General features: G+C 39.3%; 1 protein-coding gene across 4 annotated transcripts in view; it reads left to right on the forward strand.

Annotated features, from left to right (window-relative positions):
• The window catches only part of CERS6 (ceramide synthase 6), a 356329-nt gene that overhangs the window by 299153 nt on the left and 40865 nt on the right, over positions 1 to 16311 (forward strand). The window lies entirely within an intron of this gene.

Here is a 16311-nt window from a genome sequence, read left to right on the forward strand (position 1 = left end):
TCATAGTAATTTAAAATTTTCTAGTAGTTACATTAAAAAAGTAAAAGAAACAGGTGATATCCACTAAATAACATGTTTTATTTAACTCAGCATATCCAAATTATATGATTTTAACATGTAATCAGTATTAAAAAGTCCTGATATTCTTGCATTATTTTATTGCATGCTAATTCTTTGAAATTGGTTATGTGGTTCACATTACTACATCTACTCAAAAGTCTATGTGTTTTAGCAACTGGACAGTCCTTCATTTGCTCCTTTTTGAAAGTAAGCTGTTCCATTGTTATAAGCTCTTACTGTATTCATTGATCTGCATCTGTCTTTCCTCAACTCCCTTTGTGTGTGGTCTCTGATGTTCTTAACAATTTTCAGTGTTTTATGAAGCTTTGGTTTTAATCTGCATGGAGTACATTGTGCTCAGTCTCACAGCATCTGTCACAATGCGTTGCTCACAGTGGCTACTCAGTAAATATGTGTTGAGTAACTTAGATACATTTTAATTCTTTTTTTATTAGAGTATGATTGCTTTACAATGTTGTGTCAGTTTCTGCTGTACAATGAAGTGAATCAGCTCTGCTGCTGCTAAGTCGCTTCAGTCGTGTCCGACTCTGTGCGACCCCATAGACCACAGCCCACCAGGCTCCCACGTCCCTGGGATTCTCCAGGCAAGAACACTGGAGTGGGTTGCCATTTCCTCCTCCAATGTATGAAAGTGAAAAGTGAAAGTGAAGTCGCTCAGTCGTGTCTGACTCTTAGCGACCCCATGGACTGCAGCCCACCAGAATCAGCTCTATGTATACATATATCCTTGGACCTCCCTCTGACCTCCTCCTTCACTGAGCTGAACTCCCTGTGCTATGCAGCAGCTTCCCACTAAGCTATCTGTTTTACACATGAAGGGTATATGTGTCAATGCTGCTCTCTCAGTTCATCCCACCCTCTCCTTCCTCTACTGTGTCCACAATTCTGCTCTCTACATCTGTGACTCTATTCCTGTCCTGCAAAAAGGTTCATCTGTACCATTTTTTTAGGCTCCACATATATGTGTTAATATACAATACTTATTTTTCTATTTCTGACTTACCGCACTCTGTGTGATAGACTCTAGGTCCATCCACATCTCTACAAACAACCCAGTTTCATTCCTTTTTATGGCTGAGTAATATGGTCTCGCATCTCTTGTCTTTGTTGAGCACCTTAATTTGTTGTGAAGTAGGCAGGTGCAGTTTCTCTCTTATTATACAGAGAAACTCGTTGAGTCAGTGATTTACCCAGTCTCTCTGGACTCTGGTCTCCTGACATCAGTTTAATTCAGCAAGTTGAACTGTCCTTCCTATAATACAGTGTACTATGTTATTTAAGGATTAGGCCATAAAGCTGTTGATGAGATACATTTTTGGTGGTTGTTGCATTTAAAAAAAAGAATCATTTCTAAATGATTGTCCCTTTTATTCTGCTCCAGCCAAGACACTACACTGTAAGCATTATCATCTTCTGGCCATACATTAGAAATCTGGTATCGGAAAAGGCAAAACCACAAAGATCCTGAAAGGGAAGGTGCATGGTGCAGTCAGTAGAGAGACTGCTGGCTTTGAGTCACGCTTCTCCTCCTCACTGCTTGTGGGAAGCCCAGGTGCATAGCTTCTGTACATCTGTGGCCTCTTCAGAGAAAAATAGTAGTCATTGTTCTGCCTACCTTACCAGGAAATATTAAGGATCAAATGAAATATTATTTGCAGCAGTGTTCTATAATTATAAAGTACTTTATAACTATTAAACCTTTTTAAAAAGTTGTTATATTACTGTTAGACATGGAAATTCCCATTGCGGCCAAGTGGTCAGAAATTTTTATACATTTGATAACCTTCAACTAGTCTAGACTAAGGAAACATAACCGTAGATACTTTTGAAATAAAATTCTTGAATGCTATCTCCAATTATGAGATGCAGAATACCTTGTTTTATCCCTTCTCAGTTCTCAGTGAGCGTGTAGTAATGGGCATGAGCTGGGTTGCCTTGGTCTCTCAAATCTGAAGTGACTGTACCTATCCTGAGCCAGCAGAAGTAAATATTGCTCCGCACAGAATCTCCCAAAATGCAAATATAGGTTAGGCTAGTTCTTTTCTGCAAGGGACAGATTCACAAGTCATTGTCCAGCCAAGAATGGGCATACCACAGTGACCAGAGCCTCTTCATATGGCCTAATGTTGACTTTCCATATCCTCATCCATTTCCTACCAAATGCCAAGCCCTTGACTCCAGGAAAGTTAGAGTCAAATATGTACCTCTGGTGGTCTCTGCTGTTCCAGCAGAAGCATGTGGCTTCTCAGAGTGTTACTTTCTGTGGCTCTCTATATGTAAAGTAGGGAAATCATTTGCTGATTTGCACTCTCTGAAAGTCTCTGCAATTAAAAAGAAAAAAAGTTACAAGGAGCCTAGATCATTCTTTTACTGTTTTCCATAATAAGATTTGAAATTCATCTAGATGCATGTGAGAATATCATCTTCTCTGATTTATTTTTCATGACACATTTTACCAAAGTAATGTGGCTTATATGCTTTTCTGAATATCTGGAAAGATTCATTTTGGGGTTCACAAATTTAGACAAGCTGAGTTTTTGGGTTTTTTTCTAGAATCTCTTGACAGGTTTTCTCTGAAATTTTCCTTGATGCTGGTCTATGTTAACTATATTGGAAAGATAAAGGATGAAACCTAAAGTCTTTTGGCTACTAGGTATTTTGGTATGTTTTTAATAATATTTACATATACTAATATCAGTTGCTACCTTCATAAAGGGGGGTAGACTTGGATAGAAGTAATATGTATTGAGATGTTTTGCTCTTTTCATGTAAACATAATAATTTTAATATAATTTTAAGATTGAAGGGCTAGACCGGAATCAACAAACTATGGCCCTTAAGACAAATTGCCTACTTTTATAAAGTTTTATTGAAACATGGCCTTGTCTGTCTGTTACATATTGTCCTTGACTGCTTTCTGCTACACTGGTTTAAGTGGTTGGGAAAGAGCATATGACCTGCTAATCGTAAAAATCCTTTACAGAACAAGTTTGCCAACTCTTGGGCAAGACCATTAAGAATTAGTCTGATGAGTAAAAATAAAGGAGTGTGGGAAGTGGTATATTAAATATATTCAGCCTTTGGTGTTTTTTAGACGTCTTAGGCAAAAGACTTCCAAAAAATGACTAAGGCGACTTAGGTCTTAAAAACGACTAACACTTTTAAAAAACTAAAAGGTGACTAAGAAGTCTTAGTCTAGGTAGTCTTTGGACTACCTTAGACAAAAAGCGTGCAGATATTCTTAATATTATGTGTGAGTATAGGAGATGCACAATATGCTCTCAATTCAGTAACCTTTTCTCCTTTTGTGATTTGAGTCAACAAAAAAATGTGGTATCCTAGTAACACTTTCTACACAGAATTAATGTCTTAAGTGACCCCTCCCTGCCTCCCAATCATGTCTCTGAACCTTTTACTGGGAGAAGGAGAAAAAGACCAAATAAATTATTTGCTCAAAGTGTTATAAAATGTGTTTATATACCATCTATGGAAAAAATTAAGCATGGCCATTTTATCTGTTTTTTAAAATATCTGAGTATGGTAAAGTCTAATGCCAGGGCCAGGGATTTGAAAATGTAATCAAGGGTCTCACATATTTGAGAGTGATGTTTTGTAACAAACAAAGAACCCACATCAGCTGTGATCCATTTGCTTGTGTTACCATGAAGGGCAATCTTACACCCAACTAATGATCTGCTTCAGCTCCCCTCACCTTTCTGTCTCTAGTCTCTGGGTCTCTGCCAACCGGCCACTGTGTTCATGCTGAGCCCCTTGTCACCATCCTGAGTTCAGCTTTGGACCAGCTTGTGACTGCCCCTGGCCTACCTCCCAGTCTAGACCAGAGCCCAAAGAGTCTGAGAAACCCACCCTCCACAGGCCCCGTGCACAGGCCTCTATGTCTTTGTCAGTGGAGGCCAGCCTGACTGTGTCCTTTCATTCAGAACTTCATCCTTGCCTCTGACTGTCACTTCTGGGAGAGCAGTGCAGCCAAAGACAGAACCACTGTCTCACCCACATCTCTAGAGTCATCTCTATTCCTTGGGTGTTTGGGGGGGATATATCTTACCATGTATTATTAAACTTTCCATGTCTTTAGGGCAAGGGAGCAAGAACTTCTCAAATTCTTTCTAGACAAAGAGCCACTTATTCTTTACAGATCTGTTCAGTGCACTCACTGTGAGCCAGCTGTATGTCAGGCAGAGTAAGAGTGTTGTGAGGGTATAGGTATTGATTAGGTCATGAGCCCAGGAACACTCAATGCTGCAAAACTGTCAATAAATATTTGTTAAATAAAAAGATTTTAGAATTTCCCGTGTAGTTTGGCACAGTCGTGACTGAGACTCTGTAGCCCATAGTGCATCTTTCTTTATGATACAGAGTCGGCCAATCCAGGAAGATGAGGGTGGCAATGACTCAATAGCTTTTAAAAGCAGGGGAGCATTCCAACCATCAAATGATTTTGCTCAGACAGATTTATAAAAGCAGCATCATGCAATTGTCTAATAACTGCTGCCATTGTCCACAGCAGATAATAAGACAGAAATGCTTAATTAGGAATGCTAAATGTCAACAAGTTGGAAACACAAGAGTTAAAGATATGTAAGAAAAGTCATAGAACATGTAGATATACTGAAACTGCAGGCTGACTTGAAGTCTGGTGGGGAAAGTGGTGAGTGGGGACATGGTGACATTGCTCCTCATATTGAAGCACGAAGAGAGGACGTTGTCCAGAGGTTCTAGGGCAGCATAGGAAAAGGGCAGCCATGCAAGAGAAAGACAGACAGGAAAAACAAATAGAGCACGTTTCCTCCATCCGTGGGACCACCAAAGAAAGTGCGCAGGAGCACACAGAACATCATTCCAGCATAGTAATTAATTCTGTTCTAGCATCCTGAACAGTTGTTCCAGCCTTCACTGGGGACTTATGTCAAGGCCCATCCTCAAATTCATAGCAGACTCCACATCTCTCAGAGCAACTTGCAGTAGCCCAACTTAGCTGTCCTGACTCCTTTTTTTTTTTTCAGCAGACAGCATGTAAACACACACCTAATTTTCACAGATACTAGTATCTTAGACTACTTTGTATCCCACACAATCCCAACTCATGCCTTTAAATTGAGTTATCGGAGTATAAATATTTCATTTGATTTGTTGGTTGCAATACATTGTATTGTGACCTATGAGTTACATATTCAGTAGTTGTTGAAATGTAGTATGGACCATTCATTGAAATATTTATTAAAACCTGTTTGAAGAAATGATTCAGAATACATTCTGCTTTTTAATGGCACAGAAGTATAGCCACACTGAAACAATTCCAGGTGTTTTTAAATTCTGAGAGACAAAGAAGTACTATTTTAGTTACCTAACATTTTTAGGTTATCTTCTTAATTGAAATGTAAGTGTAATAAAAATGTATTTGCAAAATGGAATAGTCTAGTAGCATAATCCTATTGCCTGGTAGTATCTGATACTAAAATAAGGAAATATTGAGGATTATTTTTCCAAATAGCCTCCAGGGCTATTCAAACAGCCTCCAAAATAAGTCTCCTGTCTTCTCACCTGTACTCTGCAATCATAGTTAGTGTATTGAAGCAATGCATCACTATGAACCATCAAAAATTAGTAAAATATTTTCAGTGACTTTTTTATTATGCCATTTGACTAATAATAAATGAACAAAACAAAATAAGGAGAATTTTCTGGTTATCATTAAGTTAACTAGAGTATTTCCATTAATCAGGATTTTAGCCCACCACATTTTACTGGTTCTTATTCCGTGGATATGTAAGGGTTTTCTGTCTTTTGTCCGCTACTAAAGGGCAAACACCTCGATAAAGCAATGAATACTTTCAGTTGTTATTCAAAGTACCCTGTGAACACATCCCAATCAGTCAATTCAAGGGCTAACATGAAGCAGTGAAGGAGTTTTTCTCTGTGTACAAGTCTATTAAATTACTTCTCTTCAGAACACTGGCTGATGTTAGGAGCATAGTTTGCAAAGTCAGCACTTTATTAAAAAGGGTGAAGACCCTTTCTTATATGAAGTCTGTAATATCTTCCAGAAATAAGTCAGGTGCTTCACAAAATAGGTTCAAGTGCATCAACAAAGTACAGAAGAAACAGAGCTTGACTATCTCTTAGTAGCGAATTATTCATGGAGCTCAACCCTCTTTGCTCTACTAGCCGTAGGATTGCATTTGTTTTCAATTGTGTCCTCTTCACCTCACTCAAAAATTTAATTAGATGTTTGAGTCTCCTACTCTCAGTAGCAATTGCTCTGTGTTCTCCAGAAACACTGTTCTATTCTATTGTTTGGTGATCGTTAATTTCCTTGTCGCCCTTCTCCACTCAGCAGTGAGTTCCAAGCAGGGCTGAGACCATGTCTCAATCCCCATTTGTATGCCCAGTTCTGTGCTCACTGCTCCTATGCTGTTAAGTTTGCTGATTTACTTGACAATAAAGCTTTGATTTATTCTTAGTCTTAATTCAGAATTCACTTTCATAAATGTGTTCTCTGCAGGCAGGTAGTCTGTTTACTTATTTTAATATAATAGAATATCATTCTTTTTATTTTCTTTCTCCCAAAATCAAGGAGAAATATTCTGAATGCTAGAGTAATGCTTACTTTAAACCCCTCATCTTCTGAGCCCACATACCCTAACTAATCCCCCTGCATCATCTGTGCGCCCTACATGCCACGCTGCAGCTAGTGTTTGGGACAAGCCCTCTTTCAGACATAGAGGGCAGAGGGCTTGGGTGACCTTACCAGACATACTGACTCGTGACTGTTCTCCTTTTCTTTTTAACTTGATTTCTACCCATCCTTCAAAGATTTGGGGAGGATGACAAAAGATTGCCTTTTTCTGAAAATAACTGCATGCACAACTAAGATCACTGCTTATTTTTATCTTCTAGCCTACTTTTTACTCTCCAAAAAAAAGTGAAATAAAGTGATGCTCTGTTGTGTATGTGAGATATATAGATAGATAAGTAGATATTTGGTAAAGATGTAATATATATGTACTTTATCATATATATCTTATTTGTATCTTTTAAAACTATATATAAATATGTATCTTATTTATCATATATAAATATCTATGTGAGATAAGTGTATATTTATCTTAAATATATTATATTTCTGTTTATGTATTTATATATATCATATAGTAAAACTTTGGCTTACTCTTATCAACATCAAATAAATATCATGCCAGCTGCTTCATGTAGCTTCTCTTTTTAGTAATTAAAAAGCAGGGAGGCTATTGATTGCTGCCCGCTGCAAAAGGAATAAGAGGAATAAAACGGAATGATATATTTTCCACATAAGTTGACCCTAATGGCTTTGATATTTTAAATAAGGCAGTTCTATTGCATTTACACAAAAACCTAACAGTTCCATTAAAACTATTTTACCTGCACTTGTTGTATCTGGAGACTCTTGATGCTACAAAAATGTCTAAAACATGTGTGTTTAGTCCCTCAGCCAGGTCCAACTCTTTGTGACCATTTGGACAGTAGCCCACCAGGCTCCTCTGTCGATAGGATGTTTTTCAGGCAAGAATACTGGAGTGGGTTGCTATTTCCTCCTCCAGGCAGTCTTCCTGACCCAGGGATCGAACCTGTGTCTCCTGTGTCTCCTGCATTGCAGGCAGATTCTTTACCCGCTGAGCCAGCAGGGAAGCCTAAAACATGCTCACCATCATTTCTGCCCATCCTGTAGATCTATTTCCCTGGACCAATATCTTGAGAACCTTGAGAAATAGCCAGTATCCCCAAACCATTCGAGAACAGATCCAGGCTGTTTTTCCTGAAGTAAAGAGGGAAGAGAAGCCAGTTTTTCTTCTTCAGGTTATCACTCTGTTCTGGTGGGTAATGATGACTTATTTTCCTTACTTTTCCTATATCTGAGAAACTTCTTGGCAGTGAAAAATGATGCACTTTCCTTTCAAAGAATGGAGAAAAATGTTTGACAGTAAGGTATTTTAGTTACTACAGTCACCATTTAGCCAAATGAATATCTTCATTTATAGTAGAAGAGCAATGTATAGTTATTTTTTACTAAGGAATAAGCAGCTCAACTCCACAGAAAGGAGACTTAAATACATTTCTATTGAATTCTTCCAGCAATAACAAGAGCCTCTGATGATTACAAAAATAGCTTGAAAGTAACTTGAAGCCTGGTGATAGTACCATGGTAGGTAAAGGGTGATGGAGATCTCACCTAAGAATCTGGATTGAAACAAGCACATGTGAATAGTCATCTTGTCTTTGTGTCTAAGGTATACTCAGTTAATGTTCAGGCCATCTCTTAAGAGCTGATCAAAAAAAAAAATCAGATTGACAAGATTTTTATTATTAACATACATTGTTCAGAAAAAGGAAAAAGTCTACAATATCAAATTCCGCAAGGGGCACCAAGGCAAATGAGACTACTGGTCCTATGAAATTGTGCGTGTTCTTCTTCATCTATAAAATGGGAGACTTGGAATAAATGTCAAAAATGTCTTCTAAAATGTACAGAGTCTATGATTTCATGATGATATACGGGTTGGTGACCTTTCAGTGAGAAATTTATTTATAGAGTGATCCCTGCAACAGATTCTGAGCAGGGGATGTAGGGGTGGTAGCAAGAAGAGAATAGATGTAGATGACTTGTTTTAAAAAGGTTTCTGTGTGTAGAAGGAAGGACATAAGATGATCATTAGATGGAATACAGTATCAGATAAAGATTTTTATAGAATGTAGGACATCTGTGCTTCCTTTTAAACACAGAGGAAAAAGAGTACTTGGAAATGTCAGTGAAGTACCCATGCTTAAAGAAGAGACTTCTGCTTTTCAGAGAAGTGAAGGAAGAGAGGCTAGCCTCCAGTGCTGGTTCCAATTAGATGATGTCTCAGGTACCCACGATTCCTTGAGTTAGTGCAAAGGAAGAGACTGAGGATACTAGTGATGAAGGAAGGAGAGGACTGCGCAGTCAGCACCCCAGCAGGTTAACAGCCAGGTGGTAGGGTAGCCCTCTAAGAGTAGGAAACTTGTCCTTCTGGAGCATGAGGCAGAAAAAAAAGATAGAGTGAGAGAGTGGACTGGAGGGTGTGCGTGTGGTAGAAAGGTATATCTGATGGTCTATAATTCCTTTCTGACAAAACCATGCTCATACCTGACAAGATGTGGGGGTTGCATTGGGATTGGGGTGCGAGGTCCCAGGGAATGATAACAGAGAAATAACATGAACTGATTGCCATTTAAGCCAGTGGTCAGTGAACTCTAGTCATTTCCTGGGCACCTTGACCATTTAATACCGATGATTCAGTTTAGGTACTGGGTTATCACCCACATTGGTATATCGGCTCTCTGAACTGGTGGTAGCAAAATCTCCCTCGTATCTTTGTGGCCCCAAATCAGTAATCATAACTATCTCTTGTTGTACAAGACCACAGAGACAATTGAAACCCAGAAAAGTTAAGTGACTTTGCCAAGGCCACAGTGAGTTTTCATCGTGGTTAAGGGTAGAAATATACCTTCTGTTTTCTTTGCTAATGTTCTCTGCTTTAATTCATTCTGCGCAGGGGATCAGTACGGCAGTGTGGTCCGTAGACTAGGCTAACTTTGGCCATTTCCTTGGCTCTGCCACTGACGTTAGGAAGACTCAGTATCTCTAGATTGTTGGTAAAAATGTTTTCAATTTAACATCCTACACCCGAAAGAAGGTATAGCAGCTTTAAGGACTAATTGAAAACGTCCTGGCTATCTGTGATTTCTCTAACTGGTTCTCAGAAATTAGGGGATTATAAAAGGAAGAAAGTTCATTATTGCAAGAAAGGATTGATTTAGTGATGAGTTAATCCAAGATTAACAGGGGCTGCCCTGGTGGCTCAGACGGTAAAGTGTCTGCCTGCAATGCAGGAGACCCGGGTTCGATTCTGGGTCGGGAAGATCCCCTGGAGAAGGAAATGGCAATCCACTCCAGCACTCTTGCCTGGAAAATCCCATGGACAGAGGAACCTGATAGGCTACAGTCCATGGGGTCACAAAGAGTTGGACACGACTGAGCGACTTCACGACTTCACTAATCCAAGATTAGTGCCCTCTCAAAAAGTCCTCTCTTGTACCATTAGAATCTTCTTCACCAGTCTAGTGAGATGAAAGAAGAGTGTCAAAGCAATGTAAGTTACTTGCAAAGTGAGAACTTGTATCTGATGCACAATATGCAAGATTTCTTGAAATCAATGAAAGTGATGTTGATCTCCTCCTAAAACATACCTAAGTCATGACCAAAGGAGTTGGCAAACAATTCAACAGTTGAAATAAGGAAAATCAACAAGGATGGTAATATGATAGGTACTTCAAGGAAAGGTGTGGAATTCAAAGGATTGTGAGAGACCCTTGGTAAATGGTAAAGCCCTTAAGTATTCTTAAATTTTCCTTAAAATTGTCGTAATACCACCATCACTTCTTTTTGAAAAAAATTATGTAACCCTCTTAATGCTTCATTCATTTTTGAAGAATAGATCTTTATTCTTTTTATGTATTTATTTTTTGGCTGCACCACACAGCATATAGGATCTTAATTCCCCAACTAGGGATCAAACCTATGCCCTCTGCATTGGAAGCACAGAGTCTTGAACCACTGGACAGCCGGGGAAGTTCCTTCATTTGTTTTTAGTTTGCGCTAAGAATTACAGCATAATTGCAGTTATAACCTGAATTTGATTAAATGGAAGATAAATTCATTTTCATGAATTTTATTTTCAATTCTCAAAATAAAGTCTTGATGGACTCTTTTATTCACTCTTTTCTATGAAATTTATGTTCCATTTTAAATGGATTCACTTTAAATGGCTTTTTTTTTTTTTTTTGGTTACAGTGTTCTTTTGAATAGAATGACCTCCTGTACTCAGAATTTAAAGTGGATGTAATGTTTCTCTGATTTCTAAATCCAGTCTGTGTAACCTAGGAATAGGACAAGGAAATCCAATGAGTAAGGGGTGAATAGGTAGGGATTATTAACAGTGTTAATGGTCAGCCTCCAACCAAAGGGTTCAGTGGAGCCTGTGCATTATTGGGGACTCTGTTGACATGAGTGGCCATAGGATTCAACCCATGGAAGAAGTTCAGAGATTCCCAGGATAGATCAGGTGAAAGAAAGGAATCCAGTTTTTATGTATTCTTCATGATCCTATTTTTGTTTTCTGAGTTTGCCTTACTTTGTTTTCACGTTCTTTATCGCCGAAGGAAACATGAGTCCTCCCATCCTCCTCCCGTTGGGAAGGGTGTAATCGACTGTCTTTTTCCCTCAGCAGGCAGTGAAGTGCTTGGAGTGGGTAAATACTTTGAAACAGAGCACTTCACCTGTCCACGGAGGCAGAACAACTGAAACACATAATTTGAAAATAGCCAATTGGTTTAAATTAGTGAATTTACATAGATTCCCTTTCATATTATTGCTTTTCCTTTCATCAGCTTAATCCCCCAAATCTCATGGGGAAACGGCAATTAATATCTTTCAAGACAGCCCATCCTGCTGTTCAGAGGAGTCTTTTCTTAACCAATTTCTACAGCACTTGAAAGAGAGTAAAAGCTAATCCTCTTTTGGGATTCTCACTAGATTTGGACCTTATTAACCGTCAGGGTCCCAAGAGGTGGTTATGGTAACTAGTTTGAGGCCCCAGGGACCCCAGGGAGATTTTGCTACTGCCCAATCAGAGCAGAGGGCTTCCCTGATGGCTCAGTGGTAAAGAATCTGCCTGCCAATGCAGGAGATGCAAGAGATACTGACTGAACTGAACTGAACTGAATCAGAGCAGAGGGCTTCCCCGATGGCTCAGTGGTAAAGAACCTGCCCACCAATGCAGGAGACGCAAGAGATATGGGTTCCATCCCTGGGTTGGGAAGTTCCCCTGGAAGAGGAAATGGCAACCCACTCTAGTATTCTTGCCTTGGAAATCTCATGGACAGAGAGGAGCCTGGCAGGCTATAGTCCATAGGCTCGCCCAGTATTGGAGACAGCTGAGCGACTGAGCATACATACACACACAGTCAGAGCAGAAATACCAGTATGGAGCATCACAGCACAATATACGAATTGAGTTATTAGCATTGGTGTTCACAGTCCCCAGGAAGTATTTGCAGCTCACTGGCCATTGGCCCAAAATGCAGCATAGAATTTTTCACTCTTCCTGTTTTGGTAACAACATCTATATGTTGTGTTTCAGTTGGGTCCTTTGAGAAACAAATGCTGAGATGGAGTTAGGAGGGCCAAAGGTTTATTAAGTGTTATTCCTGCCAAAGATTAAGTGAAGGAAGCAGGAGGAGGGTAGTCAGAGCTTCAGACAGTGATGCTGATCTGACAGTCTCAACCAGCCCCACAGACAACTCCAGAGCAATGAGTACCCATTAAAGAAGTCCTGGGTTGGGCAGAAATGGGCAGCCTCTATTACTGCTGCGTGTTCAGTCATTGGCTAAGCACTGCCCAGACCTCATCTCAGACACTGTGGCAGATTCTTAAGGCCCTGCTCCTGGAACCTGCCAGCTAACTACGCATCTCACAGCTGAATGGTAAGTTCTTCAAGAGGAAAGGATGTGTACGCAGCACACCTCGTTGGTATAACATGTGCTTAGTTGCTCAGTTGTGTCCGACTCTTTGTAACCCCATGAACTGTGGCCCACCAGGCATTTCTGTCCATGGAAATTCCCCCGGCAAGAATACTGGAGTGGGTTGCCATGCCCTCCTCCAGGGGATCTTCCTGAACCAGGGATCTAACCCAGGTCTCCCACATTGCAGGCAGATTCTTTACCATCTGAGCCGTGAGAGAAGCCCAAGAATACTGGAGTGGGTAGCCTATCCCTTCTCCTGGGGATTCCGGCCCAGGAAGCGAACTGGGGTCTCCTGCATTGCAGGTGGATTCTTATCAGCTGAGCTACCAGAGAAGCCCTGGTATAACATATGCCACTATAAATAGGAAACTAACACCAAACCATTCAAATAAATGAGTCCTTCAGAAACAAAAGACTCACACATCAAAATGGCAGCATTTGGCAGTCAACCAGTTGCAACTTGCAGTAGTCAATAGGATTTATCAGATTGTATTTGGATAACATTCATTGCTTTCCGATAAACTTAATTTTATTCTGAAGGATGGTGATGATAAAGAATTCATCCTATACCAGTTTTAAAAGTTGCTTAGCAGTGGGGCAAAAAGCAAAAGAAAGAAGCAATGAGATTTATATTTAGTGATCTATCTACATGCATCTGGAGCACATTTCTGAAATAATTCAAAAGGGCCAATCCATTTCATGCCTCCTGCTGCTAAATGAATGTGGGAGTCAAGCTGCTATTTTCACAATGCAAGACATTTATTGTTGATTAAAAAAAAATCTCCCACTTATATATAATCAGTATCCTGGCAAATGACACTGCAGAATTTCAGCTCCTTAAGCATAAAGTGGAACAATCTTAAAAAAAAAAAAAAAGCCTGTGAGCTAAAAATTAAAAATTATCCAGCCACAAATCAAAGTATTGAGACACTTTAATTCTGCTCAAACGAGTTCTTTACTGAGTATGTGTCCTTTCAAAGTTGACAAGACCGAGCCTATGCTGTCACCCCTCTCCTGTTGGACAGTACAGCACTTTGATTATTCAGTCAATATGGGACCAGTTAACTCTGTGTCTGGCCCATTCAGAGCGATCAGTATTAATGCAACTTAATGTCAAATTTTAAAAAAAAAATTCACCTCTATTCCCTCTCCCCCAACCTCCCCAAAAGCATATAAAATCAAGAACTAATTCAGTTGATGTTATGGTAGATATAGGGCTACAAATTATTGGTGGTTTAGTTGCTAAGTTGTGTCCTACTCTTGTGACCCCATGGATTTCTGCCCACCAGCCTCCTCTGTCCATGGGATTCTCCAAGCAAGTATACTAGAGTGGGTTGCCATTTCCTTCTCCAGGGTATCTTCCCTACCCGGAATCAAATTCTGGTCTCCTGCATTGCAGGTGGATTCTTTACCAACTGAACTGCCCAGGGAGGCCCTATATAAATTATTGTACCCTCTTCAGTCATTCCTGTGTCCTAAAAAATTTTACAAGTACAGTTTGCTCTTGAGGTGTGTTGGGAATGGAGGGTGACACCCTGGTCTCTTTCTTCTATTTAGATCAATTAGGGAAACGTTTATCATCAGACTGCTTTAGGCCTCTAATAAGAGTGTGATCTTTGGACAGAAATGGTTTCTGAATAAAGTATGAAATGCTAGTGAGACCTGCTCACCAGCAGCCCTGAGGAAATATTTTTTCCAGGCTAACAGAGCCCAGAAAGGTAGACAAGGAAGTGTAGAAAGGCTAAAGAAATTGATTTCCCATTGATAACTTACCATCACCCAGTATATCATAGAACTAAAGAATGGGTGGACTCCCTACACCAGGCCCAACGCTGTGCCAGGCAACAGTTGAGAATACAGGCTAGGGTTGCAGACATGTCCCCCACACAAACCCATGTGGATGCCAACACAATCAGAAGTGAGAAAACTTGCTTCATAAGCTTGGAGGTTATTTGCCATGGCAAGTGGAAGACATTTGGAGGACCTTAGCTGATGACTTGAGCTGATCTATCAACTGAGGGTAGATATTGTACCATAATAATTTAGGTGGTTTTTCAACCAGCTTACTCTTGAAAACTAAATGGAGGAACTTCCCTGGTGGCCCAGTGACTAAGACTGCACTCCCTATGCAAGAGGCCTGGGTTCAATCCCTGGTGAGAGAATTAGATCCCATAGTCTGCAACTAAAAATCCCACATGCCACAGCTAAGACCTGGCATGGCCAAATAAATAAACAAATAAATGTTTTTAAAAACTAAATGGAGGAGTAATTTTTAAAAAGGGGGTTAAAATTCTATGAGGTCTCTTTCTTTTTTTCCTAATGCTTTCTGAAAATAAGTTTGGAAGTAGGTATTTACAGCCTCATCAGAACATGTTGAACATTCAACTGTGGGTGTTAGATCAAGATGTTCATAAGTCATTTATAAACAAAACTCTAAAGCAGGGTTTCTCAACTTTAGCACTATCGACATTTGGGTCAGGTAATTCTTCGCTGTGGATTATCATGTTGATTATGGGATGTTTAGCAGTGTTCCTGGCCTCTGTTCACCAGATGCCAGCAGCACGGACACCCTAGTTATCACAGCTAAAAATGTCCCCCATTGCCAAATGCTTCCTGTGGGGAAACATCAGCCCCACTTGAGCACTAATGCTCTGAACCTACGGTTCTCAAAATTGTTTAGAAGATGAAGACCTAGAAATAACAATGTTCTTCATAGAATACCATGAGATATTGTCATCTTTAAAATGCCATTGTTTCATTGCTGAATGATTTTTCTAAGAGAAAAAGGCTTAATAACATTTAGGCTGCAGAAAATTATAATCTTCAATACACATGCCTAGGATGAATGATCAACAATTTCCTTGTGTATACCTTTAATTTTAATTTAAGTAAATAACAAAAATTTACAGAAAACTTGAGAATTGTCCTCCCTACAGCTGAGAAAAGGCAAACTTCAGTTTAGCTATAGAAAATTTCCATGCTTTTAACTAGTTATGTATTTGTCGTTGTTTACTAGCTAAGTTATGTCTGACTCTTCGTGACCCTGTGGACACAGCATACCAGGCCTCCCTGTCCCTCACTATCTTTCAAAGTTTGCCCAAGTTCATGTCCATTGAATCAGCAATGCCAATTACCTAGTTATAAGTTTCTTTAACTCTGGCCACTTTCAAACTATAATTTGTGCCAGAACCATATACTATTATTTCTTACTTGAAAGTTTTCCTTAATAGAGTCACTTATTTTTATTTTTAGATATTTAGTTTAAAAGAAATCATTATATTACTACAGAAAATTAAACAGGGTGAGTTATATTGCATTGGCCATAAAGTTCATTTAGGTTTCTCTGTAACACCTTATGAAAAAACCCAAACAAATTTTTTGGCTAACCCAGTATTTTGTAAAATACACATTCACATAAATATATAACTCATTCCTGTTCATCTCACATCTAAAATCATCTTCATACCATACTTTGCAACCAGGAAAATAGTCTGATACTCACGTTCTATTAAAATTTTATGTGGAGTTAGAAGGCTCAAAAAACTTCATAACACTTTAATACTAAGGTACTTCCAAACCACTCTTCAGGTTTCTGTATTTTTATATTCAGCCTAATTATTCAAGGATAAA

The sequence above is a fragment of the Bos grunniens genome, chromosome 2 (assembly GCF_055505025.1).
Source record: "Bos grunniens cultivar Pamir isolate PY7600 chromosome 2, Bosgru_T2T1.0, whole genome shotgun sequence".
Lineage (NCBI taxonomy): Eukaryota > Metazoa > Chordata > Mammalia > Artiodactyla > Bovidae > Bos > Bos grunniens.